At 37.1% G+C, this 22,303-nt stretch overlaps 1 long non-coding RNA gene across 1 annotated transcript; it reads left to right on the top strand.

Annotated features, from left to right (window-relative positions):
- Positions 1 to 574: 574 nt before the first annotated feature.
- Positions 575 to 20,789, top strand: LOC118438400. The gene is made up of 3 exons (XR_004836754.1): positions 575 to 990; positions 10,542 to 10,662; positions 19,913 to 20,789. It is a non-coding gene; the product is annotated as an uncharacterized LOC118438400 (long non-coding RNA).
- Positions 20,790 to 22,303: the final 1,514 nt, after the last annotated feature.

Here is a 22,303-nt window from a genome sequence, read left to right as displayed (position 1 = left end):
GAAATTTTGATTTCTAAAAGCGCTGACTTTTTATGTAATCGGAAAATTGCTTACAGCAAATTTGTGTTGTAACAAAGGCAAAAGTTTAATGAAATTAATCATCTAACATAAATACGAGATTATTGCAAAGCTGAGAAATTTCGATTTCTACAAAATGTAACAGATGAATGTGGCAAAATTGTCCTTCTTATTAAATAGTTATCTTATATAATAAATTAAACTTGTTCCAAGTTAAAATTCCACCTTAAAATATAAGATATCTTGGACATAGCAAATTTGTAAAAAAAATATAGAAAACAAATTATAAAAATTGAGTTTCTCTAACAATTTATAAATAAATTCCACTAATCTCACTTTAATTTTAACAAACTACATCAAATCTCGTTCACGTCCATTCTTCACAAATCCGCCCAGCCATGTCGCACGTTCCTCTTTCTCTTTCTCCCTTCTCGTACTCCTCGTCCCAACTTTCTCCCCGTTTTTCTACCTCCTCCTCACCAATTCCAACTCCAACTCCACTTTCCACTATATAATCAATGTTTTGAGGGACCAGAGTCTCACACGGAGTCAAGACTCGGCTCCTGCTACATCACCAGCACCACCACTACCACCACGCCAATCAACTTTCCCTCGCTCTCTTTCTCTCTTACCTCCTCACGGACTTGAATGCTCTCTCCTAATCAGCACAAACTCTCTTTATCTTTATCTCAAATAAATAAACACAAACCAGGAAAAAAACTAGATAAACCAAAAAAAGGACACCACTACTTTGTCCGTGTCCGTCAATAAATAGAGAAAAAAAACCTGATAAATCTTCTCACGATCGAACAACGACCAACAAATCCGACTTTCTTGCTCTGTCCTCCTGTCACGAGAAGGGTTTATGTGTCGTCGTCCACGAACTGTACTTTTTTCCGTGTTATTATTGTCAAACCTTGTGAATCTTGTTGATCTCTTGTCTCCCTTGTCGTCGAAATCGAAATCTCTGAGGTAAGTAGCTTTTCACCTTTTTTTACCGAGTCCCACTTTACCCCAGAATGTCGTGTCTCATACATTTCTCGGGAGTGTTTCATTTATACGAAAAAGATGGTTGATTAGGTACGTCACGTTTTCATTGGAGTGAAATTTTGTGATAACTTTTACTCCCAGAAACATTTAGCTTTTGATGTGAGCATTTTTTTTCTGTAAGGCGAACTTTCACCTGGGATGATGATTTCACGGGAAAAACGGGACTAATTAGTTTAGAAAGTATGGTTCAAATTGTAATTTTTGCTCACAATGCATGGGAAATTTTATGCGAATTTCTGCAAATTTTGGAAAAGTACCCCTTGCTTTCACCGATTGCAAAATTTGAGCCAAACTTTCACCCGAGATGATTTCACGTGAAAAACACGACCTGAATGCGGGATTTGTTAGTTTATAAAATGTGGCTCAAATCGCAATTTTAACATCTTTTTCAAATATTTCACGAGAAATTGTATCCAATTTTATTAAAACTTTTGAGAAAAGTACGCCTTCCTTTCACCGAGCGAGACCATTCTGTAAAATTTGAGCCAAATTTTCACCCCGAGGTGATTTCACCACATGTAAAAAGCGTTTTACCAGGAACTAATTAGCTTAGAAGGTGTAGTTCCAATTGCAATTTTGCCAAAATTTCAAGCTAAATTTTATCCGAATTTCTGAAAACATTCGACAAAAATATGCATTGCTTTCACTGAACAAGCCGTGATTTCACTACCTTTAAACGGAACGCTACTAATTAACTTAGAAAGCACGGTTCAAATTGTAGTGACCAAATTATTTCCAAAGTTTCATATGTTTCACATAAAAGCAGCAGCCTTGCCGTGTGTCCTTGTGATTCTGCATTGTCTCCTTTTCCATCTGAATTTGCGACTTGTTCGTCATTGTATTTTCAGCATAATAACTTGTTTCAAGGTGCGATGAAAAGATAAGTTGGAGAAATGTGAGATCTACGTCGTGAAATTGGTATCATATTCTCTACTTAAGACTACTTTAACGTGAAGATGTATTCATAATAAATGATAATTTGACCCTATTTACACAACCGTTCAGTGTCGTTTTGCTCATAAATTTTGCACGCTCAATTTTGATTTCCTCATTTACCTTGGCCAAGAAATGTCCAGTATTCAAAAATCGGTAGTATTGATTAATTGATACACTGTAAAGCATCAGGTCGAGTCATATATATACAAATATTCCATACTGGTAATAATTCCCTACCAGATTGGTAATAGTTTGATTCTGAGTGATAAATATTTCACCACCACCACATTACTACGTCGAAATGCCGTATCTCGAACACAATTTGAAAATATGTAACTTAATAGTAAACTAAACTCTTAGCAAAACGATGTTAAATCATTACCGGAGTGCATATGTACATATATGACTTCACCGACACGGTAATAACGAGCATTGCCTTGCAGTGATGAAGTATACCGTTGTGGTAATGAAAACTTACCACTCAGAAACAAACTACAACCAATCCGGGAGGAATGAAGTTATTCCCAAATCTATTAATATACCGGAGTACGGTGTTCATGTGACTTCACATTTTTAAGTACTTGTTTCCAGCTCTGCACTCTAGAAGACGAATTTTGAATATAATTTGAAAATATGTAACTTAATAGTAAACTACTTACAAACTAGAGATTGACAACTACAAAATCTTATATGCATAGATACATACGTTCTAAATAACTTTCTCCTCATGATAATGAACTCTTTAACATTGTCACAAAAGTTTAAATAATTCATTTTGTGGAATACTCAGCGAATCGAGTCTTATTTACTTAGCTTAAACATATGCAAAATTTCAACTCGATCCGATAAACGAAAAGAACCTTATCCAGCCCAGATGACGGACCGACACAAAGGTTGCATAAGCCAATTTCAATCTAAAAATATGCTCGGTACAAATAGTTGCTACATAACCAAATTATCATAGCACTATCGTCCCACTCACACGAATTTAAGCGATTTTTAGTCAAAAAGTGACACTAATTTCAACATAAAATCTACATTTCCTAAGTAACAACTTGGTATAGAACGGATTTCAATTTTATTACCGTTCTTAATTTTAAAACGCAATTTCTCTCCATTTTTTCAACCTACTTTTTCAAATTAGACATGATTACTTCTCGTACACAACTTAATTAAACAATTTCATCAAGAAATAATTCGACCGAGAAGAATTCTTCGTCCAACATACTTTTTTCCTCTTCTTCTTCCTCCTCGCAATCATGACCAAATGGTTATCGAATAATACTCCGTTCCCCATTTCCCACCCGATTGGGAGGAAGGAAGGAAGGAAGGAAGGAATGCGGGATGAGAGATGAAACGCGATCTATATATCCGGCATGTCTAGACATTAAGATTATCATTATCTTTTCAACCTTCTCCACCTCCTCCTCCTCCTCCTCCTCCTCCTCATATAAAAAAAGTTGTAGTCCTCTTTTTGATTATCTTTTCCTTTCCAGCATCACAGACCGATCAAGTTGGAACTCACTTCTGTCAAGGATCGTCCAAATTCTGTGTGGAAAGAGCACTCTAAAAAAATAGGAACATAATTTTTTTACCAATTTTTAACTTCTATCAATTTTTTACCAAATTTTTCAATTTTTAACCTAACTTAACTTTACTAAATATTTAGTTTCCCCGAGACATGGAACTATTAAGTCTTTTTCCCTCTATTGAAGTAATATTTTTGAAATTTACCCAGACATTCACATTATTTCATAAAACTCGGCCCTTTCACAAAATTCAAAAGTTAGTGAACGAAATTGGTAACACAATTTCTACCAAATATACGTCTTGTAACGTGAGTTATCGCTTCGAACTTGGAGATTTTTAGCAAAAATTAATCCAAAAATTTGCATTATTTCAAAAATGTAATTACTGTTTCCAAAAGTTTCAGAAAAGTCTTCTAAATCCCAATTTTTTTATAAATACCATTTCCATCAAACTTACACCTTCAATTCTCCTTGAACCTTTAGAGTTACCAAGTTGTCTTGGTTTTTGAACTAATCAAAATTTTAGGATGGACTATTTCCCAAAAAATTTCAGCAAACATATTTTCCGCTCTATCTTTGTTTCGATAATGAAATTTCCTTCTCCCAAAATAACTTGCTAAGGTCATTTTATTGACTTTTGCCCTCCTCCACGTGGCCTTTGGACGTGGCAGGTGGCCGTAATGAGACAGGGATGAAGGAGCGGAGTGGATTGGAGTGGAGTAGAGAAAAGAATTTAAACATATATTGCACGGTTGGGAATCTTGCTCCTCCTCGGCCGTAAGTCAGATATGATTTGTTCCCAAATTGTGGTGAAAGTGGGAAATGATTCCAATTTTGAGCGCTTTCTTCCTCACTTTTCTATTATCCCGCCACCTGAAAAGTGCTCTCTCTTAACGTGTGTTGATAAATAGTAATGGGACGCCGTTGTGTATGAAGAGGTGGAGACGGAGGATGAGGAATTGAATGGAATTCGGTCCACTGGATGGGACACAACGGGAAGGAAGGAGACGAAGAATACATCGTTCCTCTCAAATGGGATACGATTACGACGGGTTAAAGCGATCTTTTTGTCCATTCCAAGGATGCGACAATCACAGGGTTCACACGGTTTATGACACACACTAAATTCTAAGGGCGTCTTTCCCCGGGTAAAAATCAGTGAGAGGAATTCGGCAGAAATTGAGTAAAATTCGAGGCATCTTGTATTCTGTGAAATTTTTTGTACATGATTCTGCACGAAATTTCTAGAGGTTTTATCCTATAAAATTGCGCATATGTAATTCTGCGAACATTTTTCTGCTCTGCCGAAAATGAGCAAAATTTCTGCCCAAAATTATCAAAAAGTTTCCAACCAGGGCAAAATCAAGATGAAATTCATTTCATGTCCAGCATGACGCAAATCTGAAGTAAAAGGGTGAAAATTAAAGAATTCTCTCAAACAGTAACATATGCACGATGTCACACATTTATTTCACCCCCTAAGAAAACCCAAGCACGCTTTATGCCACATACTAAATTCTAAGGGCCCCATTTGTATCGCAAAATCGGATAGAAATTCATTTCACGTGGAGAAAGCGGATGATCACCAGACAAGAGACGAATTAAAAGGGTTTCCAGGGATGCCGTTTGCCAGGTTCATTGCTAAGTCTAGAAGGTTCTTAAATGATTGCGAATAAAAACGATTGCGCATAAAAACAACTGCGAATATTTAAACGAGTGGTAGATTTCGCAATAATAAAAGCAAGTGTCCTAAGGGGAGTCGCCAATTAGCCTTTAATGTGATACCGATGCTGGCCTCTTTTAATGAGGTGTCAGGTCACACCAAAAAGTAATGGGTGGTTTAAATGTCTCGCTACAATGGGAAATTTTGCAAGGGGAAAACCCTTAAATCTCTACAAGTTACGGATTTAGGATTAAGATTTTTACTAATTATTGTAAAAACTGATGGAACACTGATAACAATCAGAGACAAGATTTTCGTAACTAATTTAAAATTTACGATTGTTTTCCTTTGAACAAGTTTCCATTGTAGCGAGAAATTCAAACCACCAAAGTTCAAGTTTAAGTTAAACTTGAACAATTTTGTTCAAAATTGACATGTCCCTTTGTCCCTTAATTTTCGAAACCCTGCCCAACTCAGGCCCAACTCGAGAGAGAAAGTGAAAGTACAAGAGCGAATTTCAGGAAGGGAAACGACTCGATCCTCTCCTCCTCAGGATTTTATTTTCGGCCGCTTTTGTTTGTCCAAACTATGACACCGAGAGAGTGGTCTTGGCCAAGTGAAAGGAGGAGGATTCTTCAATACCTCAGCATGAATCCTCCTCCCAGGACTTTGTTATTTAGTCAAGAGAAATTTTTCAAGTGTAAAAGAAAGCCGTTGTATAACTTGTGTAACCTGTTGGTGATAGTTTTCCCATCTGTTTCAAACTTTCTCCTTCAGAAAAAACTCTTTTATTGGCTCACGAAAAACCAGCCCAGTTCGACTACTCGCTTTCTCATAACACAATCTCAGGGAGAAAGTTTCGCTGGTTCGCAGTGTTGCGTTTCTTGGGGGCTTGGTACAAAATATCTTGCACTGCAAAGGAAGAAACGCAAGAAATGTGAGGTGCAAGAAACTGCAAGAAATATCGGCATCTAGCCGTATGAGGTATAGCGACGGGATGGAGTTTCTTGCGTCTTGCGTTTCTTGCAGGTCAAAATACCAGAATAAACTTTCTTGCGAGTTTTCTACATTTCTTTCATTGCTAATCAACCAATGCAAGAAATGGAAGATACAAGAAACTGCAACAATGTTTAAGAAATATGCAAAACTATGATATTTTACCCATTGTTTATTTCTTGAAAAAATTTTGTGCTGAAAAGTAAGAAATGTAAGAAATTCGAGGTGCAAGAAGTTGCAAAAAAGTGCAAGAAATATACCTCATTTAGCCACGCACAATATAAACTATGGCGACGGGACATAGTTATTTCTTGCAGGTCGAAATTTTTAGCTCCAAAAACCCACTTTCTTTCCGTAATTTCTTTGAAGTGGTTACTTGCACCCGAAACCCTGCTTTCTTTCTCGAAGAACTACGTGCTATCGGGACAGGCACGTTTGTGCTATGTGGTGTGGTCAACTATCTATAATCTCCGGAGAGGGAAGAGGAATTGATCCGAACTGGATTGACACGCTATTGTTATTTGAGGAGAAAGCAGCAGGTCGAAATTAAGTCCAAATCTCTCTCCCTCTCTCTCTCAAATTCCGACGGGCTCATCAACGCCAAACTTGTTTTAACCTTGTGCTTCCTCCGGGTTCAATCTGATTTGGGAGGCTGGGCGGAAATAGCTGACGACTTTCTCTGGTCGTGGATCCTGGAGAAAGCGAGGATTACTTTTTTCCACTTTCGCTCTCCTGTCCGAGAAACTCTTCGTCTTTTTAGTTTTCTTATTAGAAACGGAGGGAGGTCAAATTGGAAGTGAGCTAGGTTTTTGTTTCAAATATGACAAGTTTTGAGTAAAATGGTAAAATTTTGGACGCTAAAAAACGAACAAAACCTAAAAAACATCGCAAAATTGGGATTGAGTAAATACGTTGTTAAATTCACCCCACAAATATTTAAATCTATGATTACTTTAGTATTTCAAAAATATAAAAATTTCCAGAAAACATTTTATAGGATACAAAATCTACGGTAAAATTGATAAATTTAGTTGAGATGAACAAAACTGGGCAACGAAAATTTAAATTCCCAAAGGATTCCGCAAGAAATTTTGAATGAAAACCCATCACTTAAACCCCGCAAACTACATTACAGAATGCAATGTACCCATAATTTTTCATTCCAAATTTCTCGTTCGTCCCTGGAAATTTAAAATTTCCAAAAAATGACAAGAAATAACACGAAATGTACCCCCATAAATTCAAATATTCACAAAATCTTGACACATCATGATATATACAAAATCATGACGCAACTTCTGTCACCTTCGTTGGACACGCTGTCACCCAAGTACAAGAAATATCTAGTACCTTGTCTCAACCAGCTACATCTTCTTCTAGTGAAAGTACGAAATTTTGCCACCTTTCGAACCAGATCCACCAACAGAATTTATTTTCCGACAAACACCACGATTTCATTTCGGGAGGTGTTGTCATTTCCACGTATGAAAAAGAGGTTATGACGTCGTAAAGTAGAGAGCAAAGTCATATATTCCGTCTGACTGTGAGGAATTGCGACACTATTGTCGCACCTCCTACCTGGGCGTCGTCGCCTCTTAACCTGGAGAAAGTCAAGGTTAAACTCTTACACGCCCAGATTTTACATATTAAATAAGTAGAGTGCAAGTCGAGCTGCCAATTTTATGGGTGTGGCGACCCCCAAGATTTTTTTGGCAATAAATTTCATTCCTATTCGTCAAACTATTGGTGAAAGTTGAGCACATGACGTCAATTTAGTCAACGGTGTTCAAGTATTTTAACAGCTTTGTAACATAAATTTGGCCCCTTTTCTGCAGAATAAGTTTATGTTGTGCAGAATTATGCACATAAGTGTCACTAAGATTTGGTTCGATTTGCTAAAGAAAACTATATAAAGCGATGTGTACATAAAACTAAAATTATGCATGACATCCAGCAGAATAAAATCGACAGAAATTTTCTACAGGATTATGCAAAAAAATATGTAGGATATAATATGCATCCAGCCTTTGTCAATTATTGCAAAATTCGACACACTGATTTCTACACGGGGTGATCCGATAAATAATTTCACACCCCCAAGTGCACCTTAATGGGTGACACAGGAGAAAGTCGCTTTCCCCGAGGTAAAAAAATTGGTGGATTCTTTACCAATTTGACGGGAACTTTCTCCTCCCCACATTGCATTTCTTCCCAACTTTCTCTTGCCGATTCGGATTTGAAAAGTTACCCATGGTATAAATTGTTTGGGAGGTTTTTGACCAGGAGGAGGAATGGGAAACCAATTTTATAGGCATTTTCCTGTCCATCAGGAGCACACTTGTTTTTCTCAGACAACGCGGCGACCTCGTCCTCGGCCATTACGGGATTCCTGCCACCCGCGAGCTCCTTTCTGCACGGGTCGGAATTTTACAACGTTTTCCTCTTTATTCTCAAAGGGAGAGAGGCGAGTTCAAGTGAGCCGTGTACGTGAGATTGAATTCTTCCCTCTTAATGAGACCCACCAGTTTGTGCAAGTGTTCTCCCAGAAAGTGGGAGAAAGTGGGATAAAATTCCACAATTTGGCAGATAGGTCTTCGCACTGGGAGATATGCTTTTAGAGGGTTAAAGTTTCGTGAAGAATTACACAATTTCGAGCACAAATTTCGTTGATACAGCGATTTGTTAGAGTTTTCGGTAAAATTTCACAATTTCGTGCACATATGTTTCATCGATATAGAAATTTTATAGATTTTCGCGTAAAATTGAACAATTTCGCTAATTAATATATCCTGGATACAGCAGTTTTATAGAGTTTCTGGTAAATTTGTACAATTTTGCACGTGGATGTAGCGATTTTCTGCGTTTCGGGCGGAATTAACTACTTGGAAGAATTAGTTGCAAGCACGTGATTTCTTGTAGGTATTTTGACCTGCAGGAAATGCAAGGCGCAAGAAACCACTTCCGGCCGCTATACTTCATACGGCGCTTGCATTTCTTACTTGGCAGCAGAAAAAAAAGTTTAGCAAGAAGGAAACCATTGGTAAAATTGCAAAATTTCGCACACATTTGGTCGATTTTTAAGAGTTTACTGCGAAACGATTAACAATTTATGGGCAACATTCTACAATCTGCGATTTTATAGAGTTTCTAGTGCAATTATAAATTTTCGCACGTGACTATAGCGATTCTCTCCACGCAGAATATACTGTCCCTCAAATCTGTGTGAAACCCTGCGTGGGCCGTATTGTTTTTGAGCGCGGGCTGATTTCGTATGCAGAGTGGGACTGAGGGAAAACTTGTGCTGGTCAACATCAAAATGCTCACTTTATTATTATGCATGTCTCCTCGAAGGAGGAAAACATGCGGTGACGGTGGACGGGTCGCACTTTCACCACCACGTACATTTTCCTCTCTTCTTACTTTCCCTCTGCCGCCGATCGTGCCCTCGCAACTGGTTGGATTCACAGGAAAAATAGGCCAGGCCGGGATCCCTTCAAAGGTCGCGCGGACAGGATGTGGTGAATGTTAAAATACTTGTGACAACGCCAGATTTAGCGAGTTCCGAACATAATGTGGACAACGAGATACTGGACAGGGCAAAATGCGGACACAAAATATGTACAAAAAACCCGGCCTCTTAACAAGAGTATGTAACTCTTGTAAAGCCAAGAAACCCGTAGTACGTGATTTCACAAACCTACAAAAACAATTGCATTATCCAATTTTGACGAATTCATATCCTCGCCAATTGAAGCAAATGAGTTTGCGATATAATTTTACTAAATTTTGTGAACCAAAAAAATACATCAAAAGTTGTCCAGAAAAATTTCCCAAACCTACGTGATTGTTATGTTCAATTTTGGAAGATTGTCGTGGGTACGCTAATTTAAAGAGAGGCCTTTTAACATTGCAGGAATGAAAATTTGAAATTTTCTTCTGTAGGAATTTTGCTCAAGTTTATCCATAAAAACTTTGAGCAGAGCGATTTGTGCAGAAAAATATGCAAAATTATGCATATACCGATTTGCAGAGTAAAACCCATTATAAATTTTGGGTAGAATCATGTAAACAAAATTCTACAGCATGGATCGAGCATTTGCCGATTACTGCAGAATTCAGCACAGCGACTTCTACTCTTGGGGTCACATCCTTCTTGCAAAGCCCGCTCAACTTTCTAGGTCGTCCTTTCTCATCGTTGGCAACATGTGTCCCTCTTTTCTTATATTATCGACGTATTTCACCATCCTGTTGGGAGATCTCTCTTCTTATTGTGACCAATTTGGTCGTCCGACCCCGACCAAAATTTTATTTTATTTTATTGACCTCCTTTCATTTGTTCTTGTTTTCAGGGAGAAAGTCAGACTCGATTGAAGGAAAGTGGAAACCATGGCGCGCCACCATTTCTCTTCCGAACATCGCACCACCGGACCCCCGATCGACTACAGCACGGATGCCATCATTTATGTCACGGTGAGAGTCGACTATTTTTCGTACTTTGGGAATTTCAGAAACTTACCAATTCTTGAAAAAAAAATACTTCAACAAATTTCGTCAACTTGTAATCAAAGATTAAAATTTGGGACAATTTTTTGCGAAATTTCTATTTTTTGTACCGGCCCAAAGATTTGCATTTTGATTCCCAAGTCGAGCTTGTAGTTAAAAATCAAAAACTAAAAGTCAAAAGTAAATCAAAAACTAAGATCAGAAACTTAAACTAAAAATTCTTCCAAAAAGTTACTTTAAAAGTGATTAAAATTAAAATCCGACATTAGAGAGTTGGAGATTTTTTGTACTTTTACTTGTACTGTACTGTGACTACAGTACAATACAAAAATTAGTACAAAAATCAAAAGACCTGGAGAATTTCATTATTTTGTACTCTGAAAAAATTGTATTGTAAAACTCCGCGAAATAGATGAGTCAAAAATTGAGACAAATCAACTCATGATATACAAAATGAGAATCCCTCCAACATGTGCGTTTAAAACGATCAAACCAAAAAGTCGAAATTTTTTACCCTTGACCTCGATTAAAACGGTCACCAGGCTGATATAAGCCGAAATGATAGTAATTTCTGAACTCCTCGCTTCAAAGTGAACTACGTCTGCAACGGTTGAAATAAAATATTAACATTTTTGACCTTTGACCTCGTGAACATGGTCACGGGGTCTTCATACGTTAAAGCTATGCAGATTTCTTAAATTCTCGCCTTAATACACGTCTAAAACAGTCGACACTTAAATTGCGACCTTTGACCTCGTCCTTTCGGTCATTGGTTGGTCGTAGGTCAAAAGTATTGACGACTATAAATTCTTGGTGAAATTTCCTTTAAAATGATACCGCATATGAAAATTAAGGTACAATTTTGCGTTTACTTCACGCCAGGGTGACCTTGACCTTGACCACAGGGAGCCCATCTTCGAACTCGACCTAGGGTCAAAAATTAGAAGCAAAATGGCGAAAACGGCGTCTGATTACATTGAGGCGTTCTAGAGATATCCTAGTTGCCAACCCTTGATTTTTCCACAGTAGTACAAATTGAGCCCGTGTTTCAATTTGTCTACTGTAGACTGTAGAATTAGTACAAAAAGCTGATGACGTCATCATCTAGAGTCCACAGTACAGTCTACAGTCAGAGTACAAGGAATCTCCAACTCTCTATTGAAACTAGGCATATTTTTTTAATCGCAATTTTTAACAGCTAGGTTCCTTACTTTTCGTTAAAAAACAGAGTCAGGAGTTTCATCAAATTTTTCTAAAAAGTCAAAACCTTGTAATTTGTTAATCTGCGAGATAACCTCTCAGATTCTTTTTGTCTTTTGTTTTTTTAACGAACAGTAGTCCAACTTGCAGTAAAAATATTTCCGCTTTAGATCCGAAAAATCGGATTAAAAACGAGACTCCAACCTTGAATGTGCTTTATTACCCCACCTGTCTCTCTCCCCGAGGGGATGGCATATCTCTGACGACTTTCATATTTCCCAATGACACCATCATTTCCGAAATTGATGGGAAAACGAGTTCACTACGATGAAGAGGACACTTTATCAAAGGGAAAAAGGGCCAAGCATGAAAAGTGTGATCGGATTTTTATCGTCGAATGCGAAAAAATTTATGTAGCATGTTTTCCAGATTAGGTTATTATTTTGACCGGTTTGGAAATTCATTTTTACCGGTTTGGTAATTTCCGGCCCGGTCTGGTAATTTATTTTACCGGTTCTGTAATTTTGTACGGGCTTGATAATTTTTACGGTGTTTTAGGGACAGGCTAACTTTTTTACCTGTTTGATATTTTTTTGATCGGTTTGGTAATATTTTTACCGGTTTAATAATTTTATTTACTGATTCCTTAATTTTTTACGGACTTGATATTTTTTCTCCTATTTGATATTTTCTGTAACCGGTTTGGTAATTTCTTCTCCTTTTTTAATTTTTTGTCAATTTGCCATTTTTTACCGGTTTGGTAATTCTTTATTGTACCACGTATTCGTCCAAAATTCAAATTTCTCCCGCCATCATTTCTGCACATCCCGTCACGTTAAGGGAGGCAGGAGATGCATGTAGGATACCGAGTCTGGCGAGGAGACAAATGGTCCGCTTTCTCCGGTCTGTGTGATTTGGGTGAAAGTTGGACAATGCGAGAGAGAAAGTGGAGAGGAGGAGAAAGTGAGGAATCAAAGGAAATAAATGGTATCAGTGTCACCCACCCAGCCTAAAACATACGACTGCTTAATCCATCCATCCAGCCACCCAAATAATGAACTTCACCACTCATAATAATGTCACAAATAATTTATTACTTACTTCACCGTAGAATACACCCGTTTTAAAATGACACAATTCACGTCAACCTTTGTAAGTTCGTATTAACGTAAACTTACGAAACTTACGAGCATCTCAAAGTGAATTTTTGCTACGAACTTGCAAAACCTTGCGAAAATGTAAGGCATGGTTTTTGGTCGTGAGTTTACGTTGTTACGGAATTACGAAGGTCGACGTAAATTGCTTCATTGTTTACGAAAATATTTTTTACCGTTATTGTAACAACTACCAAAATGGTAATCTTTTACCAGTTTGGTAGTTTTTGTTTTTACGATGGAGGTCTCCCAGCATATACTCTCCGATTTCGAACTAATTAGTTCCAATCCTTCACAAATTTAATTCGTAGGAAATTTACAAAAGCAACATCTCCCAAAGGGCACGTTTGGCAGAGATATTTGCATCCGAAGAGGAGAAATCGAGCCGTCCAGTCGAAAACATGTCCATTTTCAAATTGACCACGTGTTCAACTCTGCCAAAAAATGTATCAATTTCAGAAATTTGATTTTCATATTACCGGTGAAAGCCTTAAACTTCCCAAAACTTCAAATTTACTACCAAATTTGATCACAATTTACCTCAAAATTATTAAGCGTGGGCCGAAAATATGAATTGAGTAAGGACATCGAACGACGTAGTATCCACCACTTCCGCTTTCCCCAGAATTAATGAATGTTGATCCACGTGCGAGGAGAAAGTGGAATTATTATCGTCTGTCCTGTTCCATCCTGTGTCCCGCTTTCTCCAAAATATGTCCTCCACCGCCTCCTCCTCTCGTACACACTATAAATAATTCCAGGCACGAAAAAACCACCTCACCCGCCATCCATCCATCATGCATGAGACGCCACACCACTTTCTATTTATTTGCGCACCAAAAATAAATCCAATATTGATTGTCCTCATTATACGAGACATGAAACATATGAGGCGAAATTTTACACCAATTTGTTTACCAATTTTAACCAGATGGGTGAGGATCAAAGTGATGCAAAAATCATATTTTCTTCTCCATTATAAGACAAGGAATAGGGAAGATTTACTAAATATTTTTTGCAAATGTCCTTTGCTTAACTTAACGAACGGAAACAACAATTTGCGAAAATAGAATTCTCCTAGACAGAAGTACTGATGAAATTTGCCACCAATTGTTGTTACTTAATTTTAACGGGGGGTTCAAAAATATGAAAAAATCGTATTCTTCCCCTCATAAGATAACGAAAAGGCAAAATTTGCCAGCTAATTTTGGCAAATGTCCTGTTCTCTATTTAATTGACAGGGGCAAAAATAATGCGAAAATAGATAAGATAAAGATGTTGGTGAAATTTTCCACGAATTGTTCGCGAATTTCCTTCTTACTTAATTTTAGCGGATAGGTAAGAGTCCGATTACAAGTTGTAGTGTTTACCCATGTTTATTCGTACTTTCACCTCTACTTGTAGAGCAAAAAGTACATACTTTCACTTTCACCAAGACACGTCGCCATATTTCCCAGGGGTTTTGTAAGACAAGAGTTGTCTCCTTACTTTGTCTCACGTCTTTGCAATCACGCCAAAAGAAGGCGACATGTTGCTCATTACTTAATAGAGAAAATTTTTCTCCCAACAGCGTCCCGTAATTAAATTTGGTTTAAAAATGTGCTTTTATTCTTTTTACCCTGTTAGACAGGTGGAAAGCAGAAAATATTTCACACAGGGATCAAGCATACACATATTTATGAGACAGGAAGAGAAAGTAGGACCGGAAGTTGTCTAGCAGAGGATGAAATATTACCCGCACACGTTTAGTTTTTAATGGGGGTCGATTTTTTAAAAACGTTTCGTATACTTTCATTTCTTATAATAGATTTGAACCTAAATCTCGTTAAGTTAAAATATTTTTCATTAAAGCTTTTATTTTTGCAAAATTTCAGTTTCTAGACAGCTAATTTTAGCTAAAATTCCAAATTGTAGTGAATCTATTCTCGCGACTTTGTTTGCAAAATTTATTACTGTTCATCCCGAGGAAAAATTTGAACTGGTTTCCTGCAGAAATTTTCTGCACAATTGTGCACACACAGTTTTGCAGAATAAGACGCATAGAAATTTTCTGCAGGGCTATACAAAAATAATATTCTGTAAAATACAATATACATCCAGCTTTTGTCGATTATTACAGAATTCAACCCAGTGATTTCTACTCGGGTTAATTGTGAGATTAAATAGCTTCTTTTAACCCACTTTCCATGGTAACTTTATACCATTAAAATTTACCCTAAAACCTATCAAACGACTATTTTTACTCACGCAAAGAAAGCACTACAACTTCCCGGAAACATTGCGTAAAATAAATTTCCTCCAAAGTTTATTCACTGTGTGCTAGCTTAGCTGAAGAGCAAAAGTAAATATGTGCAGGAGATAAAGAAAGCAGCAAGTTTTTCATGGTGGACTTTCACTTGTCTTTTTCCTCCTCGATTTCCACTTTCCCCGTCCCATTGAGATATGTACACATGTAGTCCGAAGAGAGAGAGACAATCGGTCCCCCATTATTATTCTCCCTTCTTTCCGACCTATCGACTTTTGCACGGGACACCATCTTGCCACAAGTGGGGACTGTTTTTCGCCCATCGTGACCTTGACACGCTTAAGGAGACACATTTTCTAAATAGTGTTTCCCTTTTGGCACATGTTTATTATTATTTTAAAACAATTTATTGAGAAAATGTTTTCCTTTATCCTATTCTTTTCCATGCGTTTCGAAATATTCAATATAAAATGTACATGCATACACGTGACGAGGAATAAATTTCGATTGCCTAAATGACAACGATTTTCTTTTAGCGTAATTGCCTAATCGTGGAAAGAACAAGACTTTCCTTTTACTATGTTTATTATTTTAAACTATGCTACAAATTTTTGGGGTATGTTTCTCCCTAAAAATACACCTTTTTGCAAATATTCGTCTTAAGGTGGAATGCCCCCGTGATAGATTATTAATCTCAATCTACCCCTGTTCAATGTCTTTAAGTGCAAAATTTCTAAAATGGCATGAATTTCACGAGTTTTGGGATAAATCCTAATACAGTTTCATTTCTTGTGGATTTGCAACATTTCTAGCACTGCAAAGCAAGCAACGAAAGAAATACTAGGTGCAAAAAACTGAAAGAAAGTGCAAGAAATAAGCGTCATGTGCCCTGTAAAGTATAGAGGCGTGAAGTGGTTTCTAGCGCCTTAAATTTCTTGCAGGTCAAAATACCTGCAATAAACCACTTTCTCCCCATTATTTCTTGCAAGTGGTTATTTGCACCCTAAACACTGCTTAAGTAAAACTCGACTAAATTTCAATTTCCTAAATGATTTTCCCTTAGTTTACATTCTCCTCTTGGAAAAAATAACAAGATGAATTTCTTGTCCTGAACTCTGTCCGCTTTCTTTTCACAGGAAGGAACAAATCCATCATCCATTTTGAATATTTGTCAAGCAATAAATTTACTTCATGATGCTCACTTTCCCCCTAAAATCCCTTCATAAATGTAGCCTTCATTATCCTAAATGTTTGTCAAGCAGTCTCATTTTCCCTTTAAAACCAGAGTTCATTTAGGTGGATGGTAGTACATAAAAAATCGTGATTTCTCCCTCCCCGGGGCAGTCCAGGGAAGTAGACATGTTTTAGCGTATTAATTCATCACTCACTCCATCACGGAAAGGAAGAGTACACACACACGCGGAACAGAATTTTAATGCCGCCTCGAGACTCCTGCTTCTCCTGCGGTTGACAAAGTTGTTCTTGTGGTGAAAGTTTCACAGTAAAGGGAGGACGACCAGTTGAGTCACGGCTGGCTGGCTCGTTTCGGGGGCTGTGCAGGCGTGGAGTCATAAGTTTTTTATAGGCTGAAGACCAAGATGAGGCAAATGCTCGGTTGAACCCACTTTGCTCGGCTCGGTTAAAGTGAACCAGAACGAGTCCAGTTTTTTCTGAAGCGAGCACTGGATTTTGCGAGTCGAGCCGAGCCTTTTCGAGCTTTTTTGTAAATCGAGCCGAGCCTTTTCGAGATTTTTTTTGGGAGACGAGCCGAGCTTATTTTGCGAGCGTTTTGCGAACCGAACTTCTTTGAACTTTTTGCGAACTGATCATGACTGAGTCGAGCTTTTTGTTAGTCGAGCCTGATCGAGTCACACTTTTTCGGATTGAGCTAGCCGAGCTTGAGCTAGCTTGATGAGCCCTTTCGGGCTTTTATACGAATTAAGCTTTTGAAACCTACTGCTCGACTTACTTCAGACCTCGTTGAAAAAAGTATGTGCCACTTTTTCCACGCACGTCCCCTCCCGGGATAAACATGGCCCATAAAATCATAACATTCCCTCCGCAGAAATTATTTGTAGGCGAGGTGACCTCGTTAATCCTCCTGCCACACTTGACATCTGTGTCCTGTATGAAACTCTGGGCGAAAATGAGCCCCTTGTGTTCCTCCGCAGTAGACAGAAAGCAAGGGAAAGTTACACAGCATTTTTGTGTACTACAAAAAAAAACTTACCTAAGTTTGAAATTGGGAAAAGATTTCGGCAATATTCCGGAAGTTTGCAGATGCAAAAGTGAGCGAAATTGGGTGGACGTGGATGTGGACATGGATGTAAATATCTAACTTTCTAGAGAAATATGGAGAGATTTTACATACAAATTGTACCTATCTTTTTCCCCTTAATTTGCTACTTACTTTCTCTTTGGTTGGACAACTCCAGATTTATTGGTTGTAAAGTACCCTGCACAAAGAATGGTACATCCCGAGTAGAAATCAATCTATCGAATTTTGCAATAATAGACAAGAGCTCGATGCATATTGTATTCTGCATAATTTTTTTTACACAATCTTGCCCAAAATTTGTATCGCTTTTAATTCGCAAAACTACGTGTGCATAGCTTTCTCCACAAATCACTCAAAAATTTTCTGCAGAAAACTGGCCAAATTTCTGCACAAAATCGGAACAAATAATACGAAAGCCCTTCAAATTTTTACTAAACATGGCAATTAGAACTAAAATGTCGGCCACATGCTTCCCGTAATGCCCCCATATTGACAAGAACAGGTTTCCAGCCTGGTAGCCAATTTGGTAATTTGATGCTCATTATTTCACAAAAGGGGAGAGAAAGAGAGAACGCATTTCACTACAGAGCACACTTTACACACGATTTTCCCCTTTTACCGCCACATTTACAAACCTCTCGGACAGAAAGCATGTCCAATTTATTTTCTTTGCTGGCTTTCTTCTCAGGCAGAATTTTCTGCACGGCCCGCGCGCGTCCCCGTTCGTCTTCTTCGCCTCACTCAGGTGTGCATAACGACGCTTTTTAAAGTTTCCTGCACAACAAGCAAAGTAAATCTCGAAATGAAATCCTTTGAATTCGAGGGTGAAAGTGCTCCGTGAAAGCGGACGGGGTACAATGCATGCATAAATGGAGACGTCATTTCATTAAAGCGAATTCCGTCCGAAGGACAGCACACGGTTTCAATATAAATTCACAATTGTATTAGCAACGGGACGCTGCAGAAGGGAGGTGGAATCCCATTTTGGAATGGGCAGAGGGCGGCTATGTAGCTATGAAAAATACCAAGATATTTAATAACAACGGTGGTTAGTAGAAATTGTTTCTGAAAAAGACGACAAAATTTTTATGAAAAAACTTCGAAATTTTTTGTGAAAACAACGCCAAAATATTCCCAAATAAATATATGTAACAGGAAAAGTTAGAATTACAATTTTTACAAAACTTGTACTTTTTAATCTGAATTTGTTTGCGGTCCAATTTCCTTCAACTTAACATTTCGTCTCACATCGTCAAAATAAAAATAAAAAATAATATTTAAATTTTCGAAAAAGAAATCTAAAAATTACGTAGTTTTCAAATAACAGTGGAAATATTTATGTCCAAAAACCTAGAAATATGCGCCAATATGTAAAAAAAATATTTTGAAACTCATCCTCAGTTGGGCAACACACGCAAAATGTCTGACCGTTCGTCGTTCCATCCAATTCAAAACTAGAAACTAAATACATATCCGCCCTTTGATAATCAATTGTATGCAAAATACGGCACATTATTCGCGTATGGCCAGCTTATCGGGCGGATTAATTGCAATGTACGTAACACGGTGGCCATATTAATGGTGGTATTATTGCGATTTGTGGAGGACGTGTCGCACGATGGAAATTAATAATCTTGCACAGAGCCAGAGCAAATAAGTGAGATCCTTCTCGTCGTAAAATATAAATACCCGGGTACGCAGATGGTCCTCCGCCTATATTTACATGGGTTTATCTTCTCCCCTTTCTCCCATATTTTGTATTTAGAATGTCGGGATTGATGTGGGTGAAAGTAATAATTGGCACATGGCAAATTTGTCATAATTTGCGGATTTCGGAGTTTCGAAATTATTATTGCTTTTATTTAACGAGATAATTTCATGTCACGCAATCAGACAGGAAAAAGAGATGCTCACTAAAAAAGGTATATCGTAAATGGAGAAAATTTCTTTAAAAATTTCGAAAATTTCTTGCAAAAAAGGTACAAAAAATTTACTCTCATTTTGAACTTCACATAAATCAATTTACATTTTACACATTATTTAACACATTGTTTTCTCCGTGTTAATAAGTCAAATGATTAGAGAAATTTGGCTCAAACTTCCGCTAGAAAATTATGAATTAATGAAAATCGCAAAAAATTGTCCTTAATTTCGCAGATATAATCGCATTTTACAGCTTAATTAACATAGTTTAAATTTAAAAAAAATATGGTTCAAATTCCCCCACAAAGTTATGAAATCTCTACACAAAAAACAGTAAATATCTCCTTAATTTCTCAGAAATCCAGCCATTCTTCCCGTTAATTAATTAACACCATGTTTTCTCTCTTCTTCTTCCAGGTGGTGGTTGTTTTCTACGCCGCGATTATAATCCTCCTCTTGACGACGAACTTTCGCAGGAAGCGACCCAGCTCGTCGTCTCGAACAGAGAGCAACCCTTCCACAAACACGCGGAAACATTGGCTTTTCTTCAATCCGATTAGCGGCGAGGCTCAGCAAGCATCCAAAAAGGAGTCACAACAGTTTATTCACACGCAGGACGCGGAAACCGTGTAAAGAAAAGGAAAAAAAGAACTGCCACATTTTCATATCTAGAAAAGAAAACAACTCTTTATTTCCTACGACTTTTACTGTGGGGCCAACAAAAGAATATTCACCCCGACCTTTTCGGAGAAAGCGTGGTGGCAAATTTACACGGTTTTTTGGTTTGCTTTCTCCATCAGCATGTGACGTTATTTGGAAGATATCAAATTTTCCTTGGTTCAAGATCAACTTAAGTGGACCCTTAATCAACAAACAGGGAGGCAATTTTTGGCATAATTGTTAACAGATTTTGCGGGAAATTTGAATTTTATTATCTATGAAAGCGGTTATTTTGTTTTGCTTTCTCTACAAAAAATAGTATGGTTCATGCAATTGTTAGTTTTTTGAGGGAATTATCACCTTAGATGGACCCTTTATAAGCAGGGAAGCAATTTTATGTCCATAAGTATGGACAAATTTTTTACGAAATTTGAATTTTCCTACCTCTGAAACTGATTAGTAAAACTGTTTCATTTTGCATTATCCGCCAAAACATGGTGCTATTCACACAATTCAAAGTTCTTTTTGTCGTTGCATCATCCCTTAATCAGCGGAAATGCAAATTTGGGCCCGATTTAACTCGAACTTCGAATTTACATGAATTTACGAAAGTGATTAATTGAATGGTGGAAAATCATCAACAAACATTTCTTTCCCATATCATTATTAAATATGTCATTAAATATGATACCATTTTTTGTGTACAGCCCCCTAAACAAAACTGATACGTGTCATCATATCATACTTATCTTTCCCACCCCTTAAATTTCACTTATCTGAATTTTATCCAACATAAAAAAACGCTTTCTCCAACAAATCAAATATCAGCGACGGATGACGTTACATATTCACAAACTCTGAATAAATGTTGCACAATATTTTTCGTAAAATAAAACTGTATGTACGTACTTATAAAATATTTAGAAGCAACCAACCACCATGTCACGAAAATTGGACATATCCTCCTCCCAGGATATCAAATAGCATTCCGAAATAATTGACCTTGTAACCAAACCATTTACATAATCGTTACAATCCACAAGTTTAATTAGATTGTTAAATATTTGAATTCATCTCGTCATGAATTATTAATCCTAATTATGGCCGAGAGAGAGAGAGAGAGACAAACTTTCGCGTAGAATTATGTAGATAGACATTTTAAACATTACTATTGATCCTGGGAACTTAATAATTTATGCGGAGGGGTTAAGCCATCATAAATTTGGGGAAAATGGGACAGAAAATGTACTAAAATTTAGCTACAAGGAGAAAAAGATTGATGCCGAAATTCATGCACGGCCCTTTGAGTAAACTCGTAGGAAAATGTAAATTTGCCCCCAAATCTAGATATCCATTTCCGGCGTAGTTATTAATTTAAGTGGGTTTTCTCAATGTCATGGAAATCGGAGTAGAGCCGATTTTCGATTCTTGGAAATTTTCTTGTCGTCTTAAATTTCTTTTTCTTAACCATTTAACTCCATTGTTTAACCATTTAACCATTTTACATTTTCATTTTTAACCAGTTTAACCACTTAATTTCTAATTTTTTAACCATTTAATTCCAGTTTTTAACTAGTTTAACCAGTTTAATTTCAAATTTTTTAACAACTTAATCATTTTTACTATTTTGAATTTCCACTTTTTAATTTATACGTAAAATGAACAATTTTTTTCTAGTGAGATGTGATTACATGCTCCCCGTGAATAAATTTATGTACGTCACCAGAGTGAGAAAGGTTAACTATTTTAGCATAGTAAATAGATTTCACATCCTGTTTTTCCATTTTAGTCTTAAAATAGATTCCTACTATTATTTGTCTTTCTCGGAGAAAGCCGGCTTTCACTCAGGGCCGAATTAACATTAAAAGCAAAATTCAATCATCATTTCCTGCGCGATATTTATTTTTACACGAAAATTTCACATATCCCACGCACGTACATATTTCAATAACGAATTGCGAATATCATGCAAATCAAATCATGTAAAATGTAATTATCAAGCCGGGACATGATCTAAATTACAATCGGCCAAATAACCTTTCAGACTTTTTACTACATATTAATTTTGAATGAACAGTAGGCGGTCTCTCTCTCTCTCTAACTTTATAAAAATCATTATGCACAGCCCCATAAAAATAATGGTACCTG

The sequence above is a fragment of the Folsomia candida genome, unplaced genomic scaffold, assembly GCF_002217175.1.
Source record: "Folsomia candida strain VU population unplaced genomic scaffold, ASM221717v1 Fcan01_Sc020, whole genome shotgun sequence".
NCBI classification, from domain to species: Eukaryota; Metazoa; Arthropoda; class Collembola; order Entomobryomorpha; family Isotomidae; genus Folsomia; species Folsomia candida.
This window is presented reverse-complemented; position numbering and strand designations above follow the sequence as displayed.